The sequence below is a fragment of the Orbicella faveolata genome, unplaced genomic scaffold, assembly GCF_042242905.1.
Source record: "Orbicella faveolata isolate gen_17 unplaced genomic scaffold, um_ofav_v1 contig_46, whole genome shotgun sequence".
Lineage (NCBI taxonomy): Eukaryota > Metazoa > Cnidaria > Anthozoa > Scleractinia > Merulinidae > Orbicella > Orbicella faveolata.
The window spans coordinates 7005664-7019022 of NW_028301576.1; the positions used below are offsets into that span (position 1 = coordinate 7005664).

Here is a 13359-nt window from a genome sequence, read left to right on the forward strand (position 1 = left end):
GAAGATAAGATATCAGTTTTCCTTGCGTCCATTAGGAAGGTTTCTAGTTGTCATATAGTTACTGTAAGGCTGCTGGCTCATGTTACCGGGCGTATCATTACCTCTATGCTTTTTTTTGGCCATATTTGCAAGATTATGACGAAAGCACTGCATTCTGTTATTGGCAGCAGAGCATATTGAAACGGCAGGGTTTTTCGTACTACTGAAGCTATTTCTAAGTTAAATTATTGATGTTCCAATGCTCGAGCACTTATATAATTAAATTATAGACCTTTTGTCTATCCAGTTAATGTCCCTTATCACATTGTATATTCCGATGCTAGTAAAGTTGCTTGCGCTTCTAATATTTATGTTGAGGTCGCTGGAGGGGTTTCCTGTTGCCCACAAGAATTTTGACGATCTTGAAATGAAGCAAAGCTCCACTTGGAGGGAATTGAAGTCTGTTAGTTTTGCTTTAAGAAGTGTTACTTCCATTTTGCATAATTCCTCTGCTAAGCTTTATACTGATAATAAAGCCGTAGCGTTCATTACAGATTCTGGGTGCAATAAGCCGCATTTGAATGCTATTGCTAAGGATGTTTTCTGTTTTACTTCTGCTCATGGTATTGGGTTGTCAGTGAAATGGATTCCCCGTACGCTTAATCAGAAAGCTGATTATTACAGTAAGATCGTTGATTTTGACGACTGGTGTGTTTCCAACGATTATTTTCGTGAAATTTATTGTCGATGGGGTCCTTTCACCGTAGATTGTTTTGCCAGTTATTGAAATACCAAGTTGCCTAGGTTCTATTCGCACTTTTACAGTCCGAACACTTTGGGTGTAGATGCTCTTGGTCATAGGTGGGAAGGTGAAAACTGTTGGTTGGTCCCTCTTGTTAGACTTGTCACCTAAATTATTGAGCATTTCAAATTATGCAAGTGCGTAGGCGCTCTTGTGGTCCCTTATTGGTTATCTGCCATTTTTTGGCCATTTATTATTAATAAAGACCGTTCTTTTCGTAGTTATATTCTCGACTTCCTTTATGTTTGTGGTTCTGCCCTTTGATCTTTCTAAGGGCCCTTACATTTTCACCAAAGTTATGCTTACCCTCATCACGCATTGGCGTAGTCAGGCCATCCGCATTTTAGTTTATTTAGACGATGGTTTAGGGGTATACGGTTCGAAGGATACTTGCCTTAGACAATCTTTGTTGGTGCATTCTGATTTGATTAGCTCGGGGTTCGTTCCAAATAAGGATAAATGTATGTGGATCCTTGTTCACTTGCTTCGCTGGCCTGGTTCTCATTGGGATTTTGCTCGGGGTTTATTGTCTATTCCTGAAGATAAGATATCAGTTTTCCTTGCGTCCATTAGGGAGGTTTCTAGTTGTCGTATAGTTACTGCAAGGATGCTGGCTCAGGTTACCGGGCGTATTATCTGTATGGTTGTTTTTGGCCATATTTGCAAGATTATGACGAAAGTACTGCATTCTGTTATTGACAGCAGAGCATATTGGAACGCCACGGTTTTTGTTACTGCTGAAGCTATTTCTGAGTTAAATTATTGATGTTCCAATGCTCGAGCACTTATATAATTTAATTCTAGCCCTTTTGTCTAGCCAGTTAATATCCCTCATCACATTGTATATTCCGACGCTAGTGAAGTTGCTTGCGCTTCTTATATTTATGTTGAGGGGTATCATTTCCTGTAGGTTTTTTTTTGGCCATATTTGCAAGATTATGACGAAAGTACTTCATTCTGTTTTTGACAACAGAGCATATTGGAACGCCAGGGTTTTTCTCACTACTGAAGCTATTTCTGAGTTAAATTATTGATGTTCCAATGCTCGAGCACTTATAGAATTAAATTCTAGACCTTTTGTCTATCCAGTTAATGTTCCTCATCACATTGTATATTCCGACGCTGTTGAAGTTGCTTGCGCTTCTTATACTTATGTTGAGGTCGAGGGGTTTCCTGTTGCCCACAAGAATTTTGATGATCTTGAAATGAAGCAAAGCTCCACTTGGTGAGAGTTGAAGTCTGTTGGTTTTGCATTAAAAAGTCTTGCTCCCATTTTGCATAATTCTTCTGTTAAGCTTTATACTGATAATAAAGCCTTAGCGTTCATTACAGATTCTGGGAGCAATAAGCCGCATTTGAATACTGTTGCTAAGGATGTCTTCTGTTTTACTTCTGCTCATGGTATTGGGTTGTCAGTGGAATAGATTCCCTGTACGCTTAATCAGAAAGCTGATTATTACAGTAAGATCGTTGATTTTGACGACTGGTGTGTTTCCAACGATTATATTCGTAAAATTGATTCTCAATGGGGTCATTTCACCATAGATTGTTTTGCAAGTTATGCAAATACCAAGTTGACTAGGTTCTATTCGCGCTTTTACAGTCCTAACACTTTGGGTGTAGATGCTCTTAGTCATAGGTGGGAAGGTGAAAATTGTTGGTTGCCCCCTCCCGTTAGCCTTGTCACCCAAGTTATTGAGCATTTCAAATTATGCAAGTGCGTAGGCGCGCTTGTGGTCCCTTATTGGTTATCTGCCATTTTTTTGGCCGTGCATTATTAATAAAGATCGTTTTTTCCGTAGTTATATTCTTGACTTCCTTTATGTTGCTAAAGGGAAGCGAGTTTTTGTGCATGGTGCTAATAAGAATTGCATTTTTGGTTCTGATAATTTTAGTTCTCCTGTCCTTTTCTTACGTGTTAATGGGACCAGTTAAATCACAGGCGGCCCAAGCTCTCAATGTTATCCTTTTTTTTCCGTGAGATATGGCATGTACTATTACATAACGACCGAATTTGACCACGCGAAACATGACACCTCCATTTGTCGTTATGTAATAGTACATGCCATATCTCACGTTAGCCTGAACGTTCGCATAAAAAGGAAAAAAAAAAGAGAACATTGAGAGCTTGGGCTGCCTGTGGTTAAAGTTAAGCCATTAATTTGTAGTTTTTGCGTCATGAGCTCTTGGAATTTAAGCGTTTGCCACTTGGCTTTGTGGGTTTATTTCTTTTGCCGCTGGGCATTTGCGCACTTGCTTTATTTCTGGGCGCCACTGGGCTTTTTTCACGGCCACTAGTAGCAGTCCGTGTTGAGATTTGTTGCTTGCTGTATTCCCCACTGGACTATCTGCCTATACCTGAGATTATTTTTCTGTTTAATTTGTCATTATTTAAAATTCTTGTTCTATTTTTTTTTTCTGCACAAGGGGATATTGTTTTTGCGCGGACTAGTTCCCCCCTACAGAATCCTGAACTCAGAAGACTTGCCAGTCCGTTTCCGACTCGTGCATTGGAATCCTGGGCTCCATGCACTATTGATCAGTATTCTAGGTTCTTTCAGAAATTCAGAGTCTGGGCATCTTACTTTCCTGAGATCGCTGCTTTGCCTACAAGGCCGCCAGACGTCGCTCTTTACGTAGAGCGTCTTATCGAAAGTGATACAAGTTCCTCCGTACTTCATCATGCTTCTTGTGGTATTTCGTGGGCTAACAAGCTCTATGGTTTTCCTGATCCATGTCACGATCCTCTGGTAAAGAACATTCTCGAGGCAGGTGTCCGGATATCCGCTAAACCAGTGGCTAGAAAGGAGCCAGTTACTCCTGAGATGATTTCTTCAATATGTTCAAAGTATGCCTCGCCATCTGCTAACCTGTCTAGTCTCCGAATTGCAGCTTTATTTATTACTGCTTATTGTGCATTTCTACGCTTTGATGAGGTAGCTAAGTTGCGCTGTTGTGATGTAAATTTCTATAATTTGGATTACGTTAAGATAATTATTACTAACAGTAAGACTGACGCGTACAAGGATGGTTCCTCAGTTCTTTTGGCTCGGACAGGTACTGTCACTTGTCCCTATACGTTACAGTTCTCGTTATTTTCATCTCGCTGCTTTGAATTGCAATTCTAGCGATTTTGTATTTGGCAATCTTGTTTATCGTAAGTCCACTCTTAGTTATTCTTTAGGTTCGCGACCTATATCCTATACCAGGGCTAGGGAGCTTTTGCTTAATTCCTTAGTTGAACTTGGTTTTCCTAAGTCTAGTTATGGTTTGCCAGCGACTTCGACATGTTAATGAAGTTCTTATTTTTCTTATCTTATCTTATAGCTTAAGATCAGGTGGTGGCTCTGCCGCCGCGAATGCTGGCATCAGCGATCGTTTGTTTAAACGACACGGTCGTTGGAAATCGGATCGTGCAAAGGACGGCTATGTTAAAGACAACATCAATTCCCTTCTTTCAGTCTCTCGTTCCCTAGGTCTATAATTCTCTTTAAATTGCGCTTTATCTTCGAAATGGGGCAATTTATGTCTGATCAATAAACGAGATGCCCCCTCCTATATGAGTGAGTTAAAAATATTTTGTTTTCGTTTCACTGCAGAGTGATTAGACAACGACTATATTTTTTCACGTAGTTATTATAAGATAGTTTTGTTCTGGTATGTAGATTCGTTGGTATGCAGGCTACGTAATTATACTAAGAGGTTAAAATTTAAGGAGTTTGTCCGTCAGGAGTTGTCACTTCGACGGCATCTCCGCTTTTGATCAGTTCATTTTGGAAATTTTGTTTTAGTAAATTTCGAGCAATGCTTGATCCACCGCTGGAGACTGCATCATCCCAACCTCAGTCGACAGACGTTTCTAATTCTGACATGATCTCGCTGATTTCTTCTCTCCTTGATGCGAAGTTGCAGAAAACGTTTGGTGATTTCAAGCGATCATTAGACGAATGCGAGGTTGAGACTCGGCGAGAACTGAAGAAATTGAAAACAGAGTCTAAGGCAGCTAGTTCACTACAGTTTAAAGGTAACAGAAACCAGTTTGAGTTTAATACCCAGCTCCTTGACTGCCTTGATCTGGCTATCTCCAATTTGTCCGAGGTAAACCTGCTGGGTGTTCAAGAACATCTCCAAAAGGCTAAGTCTGACTTCGAGAAACGCATTAAGTTCATGATCCGCTTTGCTGACAAAAGTCCCGCTGGCTGGGCTGTAGTCGAGGAAAAGAGTCCGACGAGCTTGCCGAAAATTCTGAAGACGAGAAGAAACTTCGAGCGGCTGAGCGACGTGCGCTTACCAATATTAAACAAGAAGTCTTCCAAACCTCGTGTTTCAAGGATTTCAAGAGCTCCTAAATCCCGAGATTTTCAAGCTACACAAGGGTCTGGGTCTTCTGTTTTCACTACATCTCTTCCATTTTCTGCCGCTCACTCTAATTTTCGTCAGCCCTTCCGTGCCGCCCGACAAGTCCAGCCTTCGGACGTGTGCTTTAACTGCAATCAGCGAGGACACTGGGCTAATTCGCCAGCCTACCCTCCTTTCTACAAGACAAGAGGTAGTTTCACCAACACTGGCGCCATTTCAACGTCCACAAAGTCAACCACCGTCTGATTGGGCAAATGTTCCTGGAAGATTGGGTCCAGATAAGTAATCTGACTTTGACTTTGACTTGGATCACATTTCTCTTGATTCTAGCTTTGCTGAATATTTTGAAGGCTCTAGTCAGGTTATTGTTCAGGGTAGGCTTAAATCGAATATTTCTTATTGGTAAAGCATTGGTGCCTCTAAGTTTATTTTAGATACTCTAAGTTTTGGTTATAAGATCCCCTTTTCATGGGAACCTACAAGTGTTATTCTTACTAATAATCGCTCAGCTTTGGGTGAGAGTAATTTTGTAGAATCTGCTATTCAAGAGTTACTTAGTGTTGGCTCTATTGTTTCGTGTACTTACCCGCCTGACGCGGTCAATCCATTGTCAGTTTCTGTATAGTCAAGTGGTAAGAAGAGACTCATATTAGACCTCAGACATGTTAATTTCTTTGTAAATAAGTCCAAAATTAAGTTTGAGGATGCCCAGTCCATGCTAAATTTTTTCATCGGCGATTCTCCTTCTAGTTTGTGAGTTTATTCTTTCGATATTAATTCAGGGTACCATCATGTTGAAATCTACCCCTCACATTAGAGATTTCTCGGTTTTTCGTGGGTTTTCAATGGCGTTCGAAAATATTTTAAGTTTTGTCGTTCTGCCTTTTGATCTTTCTACGGGCCCTAACATTTTCACCAAAGTTATGCGTACCCTCGTCAAGCACTGGCGTGGTCAGGCCATCCGCATTGTAATTTATTTAGAGGATGATTTAGGGGTATGTGATTCGGATACTTGCCTTCGACAATCTTTGTTGGTGCATTCTGATTTGATTAGTTCGGGGTTCGTTCCAAATAAGGATAAATGTATGTGGATCCCTGTTCAGTTGCTTCGCTGGCTTGGTTTTCATTGGGATTTTGCTCGGGGTTTATTGTCTATTCCTGAAGATAAGATATCAGTTTTCCTTGCGTCCATTAGGAAGGTTTCTAGTTGTCATATAGTTACTGTAAGGCTGCTGGCTCAGGTTACCGGGCGTATCATTACCTCTATGCTCTTTTTTTGGCCATATTTGCAAGATTATGACGAAAGCACTGCATTCTGTTATTGACAGCAGAGTGTATTGAAACGGCAGGGTTTTTCGTACTACTGAAGCTATTTCTAAGTTAAATTATTGATGTTCCAATGCTCGAGCACTTATATAATTAAATTCTAGACCTTTTGTCTATCCAGTTAATATCCCTCATCACACTGTATATTCCGATGCTAGTAAAGTTGCTTGCGCTTCTATTATTTATGTTGAGGTCGCCGGAGGGGTTTCCTGTTGCCCACAAGAATTTTGACGATCTTGAAATGAAGGAAAGCTCCACTTGGAGGAAATTGAAGTCTGTTAGTTTTGCTTTAAGAAGTTTTACTCCCATTTTGCATAATTCCTCTGCTAAGCTTTATACTGATGATAAAGCCGTAGCGTTCATTACAGATTCTGTGAGCAATAAGCCGCATTTGAATGCTATTGCTAAGGATGTTTTCTGTTTTACTTCTGTTCATGGTATTGGGTTGTCAGTGGAATGGATTCCCCGTACGCTTAATCAGAAAGCTGATTATTACAGCAAGATCGTTGATTTTGACGACTGGTGTGTTTCCAACGATTATTTTCGTGAAATTTATTGTCGATGGGGTCCTTTCACCGTAGATTGTTTTGCTAGTTATTGAAATACCAAGTTGCCTAGGTTCTATTCGCGCTTTTACAGTCCTAACACTTTGGATGTAGATGCTCTAAGTCATAGGTGGGAAGGTGAAAACTGTTGGCTGCTCCCTCCCGTTAGCCTTGTCACCTAAGTTATTGAGCATTTCAAATTATGTAAGTGCTAGGCGCTCTTGTGGTCGCTTATTGACCATCTGCCATTTTTTGGCCATGCATTATTAATAAAGATCGTTCTTTCCGTAGTTATATTCTTGACTACCTCTATGTTTGTCGTTCTGTTCTTTGGTCTTTCTAAGGGCCCTTACATTTTCACCAAAGTTATGCTTACCCTCATCTAGCATTGGTGTAGTCAGGCCATCCGCATTTTAGTTTATTTAAACGATGGTTTAGGGGTATGCGGTTCAAAGAATACTCGCCTTCGACAATCTTTGTTGGTGTACTCTGATTTGATTAGCTCGGGGTTCGTTCCAAATAAGGATAAATGCATGTGGATCCCGGTTCAGTTGCTTCGCTGACTTGGTTTTCATTGGTATTTTGCCCGGGGTTTATTGTCTATTCCTGAAGATAAGATATCAGTTTTCCTTGCGTTCATTAGGGAGGTTTCTAGTTGTCGTAAAATTACTGCAGGGCTGCTGGGTCAAGTTACCGGGCGTATTATTTCCTGTACGTTTCTTTTTGCCCATATTTGCAAGATTATGACGAAAGTACTGCATTCTGTTATTGACAGCAGAGCATATTGGAACGCTAGGGTTTTTCTTACTACTGAAGCTATTTCTGAGTTAAATTATTGATGTTCCAATGCTCGAGCACTTAATTCTAGACCGTTTGTCTATCTAGTTAACATCTCTCATCACATTGTATATCCCGATGCTAGTAAAGTTGCTTGCGCTTCTAATATTTATGTTGAGGTCGCCGGAGGGGTTTCCTGTTGCCCACAAGAATTTTGACGATCTTGAAATGAGGCAAAACTCCACTTGAAGGGAGTTGAAGTCTGTTGGTTTTGCATTAAAAAGTTTTGCTCCCATTTTGTATAATTCCCCTGTTAAGCTTTATACTGATAATAAAGCCGTGGCGCTCATTACAGATTCTGGGAGCAATAAGCGCATTTGAATGCTATTACTAAGGATATTTACTGTTTTACTTCTGCTCATGGTATTGGGTTGTCAGTGAAATGGATTCCCCGTACGCTTAATCAGAAAGCTGATTATTACAGTAAGATCGTTGATTTTGACGACTGGTGTGTTTCCAACGATTATTTTCGTGAAATTTATTGTCGATGGGGTCCTTTCACCGTAGATTGTTGTCCAAGTTATGCAAATACCAAGTTGACTAGGTTCTATTCGCGCTTTTACAGTCCTAACACTTTGGGTGTAGATGCTCTTAGTCATAGGTGGGAAGGTGAAAACTGTTGGCTGCTCTCTCCCGTTAGCCTTGTCACCCAAGTTATTGAGCATTTCAAATTATGCAAGTGCGTAGGCGCTCTTGTGGTCCCTTATTGGCTATCTGCCATTTTTTGGCCATTCATTATTATTAAAGACCGTTCTTTTCGTAGTTATATTCTTGACTTCCTTTATGTTTGTGGTTCTGCCCTTTGGTCTTTCTACGGGCCCGTCATTTTCACCAAAGTTATGCTTACCCTCATCAAGCATTGGCGTAGTCAGACCATCCGCATTTTAGTTTATTTAGACGATGGTTTAGGGGTATACGGTTCGAAGGATACTTGTCTTTGACGATTTTTGTTGGTGCATTCTGATTTGATTAGCTCGGGGTTCGTTCCAAATAAGGATAAATGTATGTGGATCCTTGTTCACTTGCTTCGCTGGCTCGGTTTTCATTGGGATTTTGCCCGGGGTTTATTGTCTATTCCTGAAGATAAGATATCAGTTTTCCTTGCGTCCATTAGGGAGGTTTCTAGTTGTCGTATAGTTACTGCAAGGATGCTGGCTCAGGTTACCGGGCGTAATATCTGTATGGTTGTTTTTGGCCATATTTGCAAGATTATGACGAAAGTACTGCATTCTGTTATTGACAGCAGAGCATATTGGAACGCTAGGGTTTTTCTTACTACTGAAGCTATTTCTGAGTTAACTTATTGATGTTCGAATGCTCGAGCACTTAATTCTAGACCTTTTGTCTATCCAGTTAATATCCCTCATCACATTGTATATCCCGATGCTAGTGAAGTTGCTTGCGCTTCTAATATTTATGTTGAGGTCGCCGGAGGGGTTTCCTGTTGTCCACAAGAATTTTGACGATCTTGAAATGAAGCAAAACTCCACTTGAAGGGAGTTGAAGTCTGTTGGTTTTGCATTAAAAAGTTTTGCTCCCATTTTGTATAATTCCTCTGTTAAGCTTTATACTGATAATAAAGCCGTAGCGTTCATTACAGATTCTGTGAGCAATAAGCCGCATTTGAATGCTATTGCTAAGGATGTTTTCTGTTTTACTTCTGTTCATGGTGTTGGGTTGTCAGTGGAATGGATTCCCGGTACGCTTAATCAGAAAGCTGATTATTACAGCAAGATCAATGATTTTGACGACTGGTGTGTTTCCAACGATTATTTTCGTGAAATTTATTGTCGATGGGGTCCTTTCACCGTAGATTGTTTTGCTAGTTATTGAAATACCAAGTTGCCTAGGTTCCATTCGCGCTTTTACAGTCCTAACACTTTGGTTGTAGATGCTCTTAGTCATAGGTGGGAAGGTGAAAATTGTTGGCTGCTCCCTCCCGTTAGCCTTGTCACCCAAGTTATTGAGTATTTCAAATTATGCAAGTGCGTAGGCGCTCTTGTGGTCCCTTATTGGTTATCTGCCATTTTTTGGCCGTGCATTATTAATAAAGATCGTTCTTTCCGTAGTTATATTCTTGACTTCCTTTATGTTGCTAAAGGGAAGCGAGTTTTTGTGCATGGTGCTAATAAGAATTGCATTTTTGGTTCTGATAATTTTAGTTCTCCTGTCCTTTTCTTACGTGTTAATGGAGCCAGTTAAATGAGAGGCGGCCCAAGCTCTCAATGTTATCCTTTTTTTTCCTTTTTATGCGAACGTTCGGGCTAACGTGACATGTGGCATGTACTATTACATAACGACCGAATATGACCACGCGAAACATGACACCTCCATATGCTGCAAGGCGGGAGTCATGTTTCGCGTGGTCAAATTCGGTCGTTATGTGATAGTACATGCCATATGTCACGTTAGCCTGAACGTTCGCATAAAATGGAAAAAAAAAAAAGAGAACATTGAGAGCTTGGGCCGCCTGTGGTTAAATTTAAGGCATTAGTCGGTAGTTTTTGCGTCATGAGCTCTCGGAATTAAAGTGTTTGCCACTTGGCTTTGTGGGTTTGTTTCTTTTGCCGCTGGGCATTTGCGCACTTGCTTTATTTCTGGTCGCCACTGGGCTTTTTTCACGGCCACTAGTAGCAGTCAGTGTTGAGATTTGTTGCTTGCTGTATTCCCCACTGGACTATCTGCCTATACCTGAGACTATCTTTCTGTTTAATTTGTCATTATTTAAAATTCTTGTTCTATTTTTTTTTCTGCACAAGGTGATATTGTTTTTGAGCGGACTAGTTCCCCCCTACAGAATCCTGAACTCAGAAGACTTGCCAGTCCGTTTCCGACTTGTGCATGGCAATCCTGAACTCCATGCACCATCGATCAGTATTCTAGGTTCTTTAAAAAATTCAGAGTCTGGGCATCTTACTTTCCTGAGATCACTGCTTTGCCTACAAGGCCGCCAGACGTCGCTCTTTACGTAGAGCATCTTATCGAAAGTGATACAAGTTCCTCCGTACTTCATCATGCTTCTTGTGGTATTTCGTGGGCTAACAAGCTCTATGGTTTTCCTGATCCATGTCACGATCCTCTGGTAAAGAACATTCTCGAGGCAGGTGTCCTGATTTCCGCTAAACCAGTGGCTAGAAAGGAGCCAGTTGCTCCTGAGATGATTTCTTCAATATGTTCAAAGTATGCCTCGCCATCTGCTAACCTGTCTAGTCTCCGAATTGCAGCTTTATTTATTACTGCTTATTGTGCATTTCTACGCTTTGATGAGGTAGCTAAGTTGCGCTGTTGTGATGTAAATTTCTATAATTTGGATAACGTTAAGATAATTATTACTAACACTAAGACTGACGCGTACAAGGATGGTTCCTCAGTTCTTTTGGCTCGGACAGGTACTGTCACTTGTCCCTATACGTTACAGTTCTCGTTATTTTCATCTCGCTGCTTTGAATTGCAATTCTAGCGATTTTGTATTTGGCAATCTTGTTTATCGTAAGTCCACTCTTAGTTATTCTTTAGGTTCGCGACCTATATCCTATACCAGGGCTAGGGAGCTTTTGCTTAATTCCTTAGTTGAACTTGGTTTTCCTAAGTCTAGTTATGGTTTGCCAGCGACTTCGACATGTTAATGAAGTTCTTATTTTTCTTATCCTATCTTATAGCTTAAGATCAGGTGGTGGCTCTGCCGCCGCGAATGCTGGCATCAGCGATCGTTTGTTTAAACGACACGGTCGTTGGAAATCGGATCGTGCAAAGGACGGCTATGTTAAAGACAACATCAATTCCCTTCTTTCAGTTTCTCGTTCCCTAGGTCTATAATTCTCTTTAAATTGCGCTTTATCTTCGAAATGGGGCAATTTATGTCTGATCAATAAACGAGATGTCCCCTCCTATATGAGTGAGTTAAAAATATTTTGTTTTCGTTTCACTGCAGAGTGATTAGAGAACGACTATATTTTTTCACGTAGTTATTATAAGATAGTTTTGTTCTGGTATGTAGATTCGTTGGTATGGAGGCTATGTAATTATACTAAGAGGTTAAAATTTAAGGAGTTTCTCCGTCAGGAGTTGTCACTTCGACGGCATCTCCGCTTTTGATCAGTTCATTTTGGAAATTTTGTTTTAGTAAATTTCGAGCAATGCTTGATCCACCGCCGGAGACTGCATCATCCCAACCTCAGTCGACAGACATTTCTAATTCTGACATGATCTCGCTGATTTCTTTTCTCCTTGATGCGAAGTTGCAGAAAACGTTTGGTGATTTCAAGCGATCATTAGACGAACGCGAGGTTGAGACTCGGCGAGAACTGAAGAAATTGAAAACAGACTCTAAGGCAGCTAGTTCACTTCAGTTTAAAGGTAACCGAATCCAGTTTGAGTTTAATACGCAGCTCCTTGACTGCCTTGATCTGGCTATCTCCAATTTGTCCGAGGTAAACCTGCTGGGTGTTCAAGAACGTCTCCAAAAGGCTAAGTCTGACTTCGAGAAACGCATTAAGTTCATGATCCGCTTTGCTGACAAAAGTCCCGCTGGCTGGGCTGTAGTTGAGGAAAAGAGTCCGACGGGCTCGCCGAAAATTCTGAAGACGAGAGGAAACTTCGAGCGGCTGAGCGACGTGCGCTTACCAATATTAAACAAGAAGTCTTCCAAACCTCGTGTTTTAAGGATTTCAAGAGCTCCTAAATCCCGAGATTTTCAAGCTACACAAGGGTCTGGGTCTTCTGTTTTTACTACATCTCTTCCATTTTCTGCCGCTCACTCTAATTTTCGTCAGCCCTTTCGTGCCGCCCGACAAGTCCAGCCTTCGGACGTGTGCTTTAACTGCAATCAGCGAGGACACTGGGCTAATTCGCCAGCCTGCCCTCTTTTCTACAAGACAAGAGGTAGTTTCACCAACACGTCCACAAAGTTAACCACCGTCTGATTTGGCAAATGTTCCTGCACGATTGGGTCCAGATAAGTAATCTGACTTTGACTTTGACTTGGATCACATTTCTCTTGATTCTAGCTTTGCTGAATATTTTGAAGGCTCTAGTCAGGTTATTGTTCAGGGTAGGCTTAAATCGAATATTTCTCATTGGTAAAGCATTGGTGCCTCTAAGTTTATTTTAGATACTCTAAGTTTTGGTTATAAGATCCCCTTTTCATGGGAACCTACAAGTGTTATTCTTACTAATAATCGCTCAGCTTTGGGTGAGAGTAATTTTGTAGAATCCGCTATTCAAGAGTTACTTAGTGTTGGCTCTATTGTTTCGTGTACTTACCCGCCTGACGTGGTCAATCCATTGTCAGTTTCTGTATAGTCAAGTGGTAAGAAGAGGCTCATATTAGACCTCAGACATGTTAATTTCTTTGTAAATAAGTCCAAAATTAAGTTTGAGGATGCCCAGTCCATGCTAAATTTTTTCATCGGCGATTCTCCTTCTAGTTTGTGAGTTTATTCTTTCGATATTAATTCAGGGTATCATCATATTGAAATCTACCCCTCACATTAGAGATTTCTCGATTTTTCG

At 40.8% G+C, this 13359-nt stretch overlaps 1 long non-coding RNA gene and 2 pseudogenes across 1 annotated transcript in view; 2 read left to right on the forward strand and 1 right to left on the reverse strand.

The window, feature by feature from the left end:
* Positions 1–13359, reverse strand: part of LOC149098172 (uncharacterized) — a 143707-nt gene that overhangs the window by 44994 nt on the left and 85354 nt on the right. The gene's annotated exons all lie outside the window — the stretch shown is intronic.
* On the forward strand, positions 4586–5386 carry LOC149098176 (uncharacterized; annotated as a pseudogene).
* LOC149098177 (uncharacterized) lies at positions 11985–12770 on the forward strand (annotated as a pseudogene).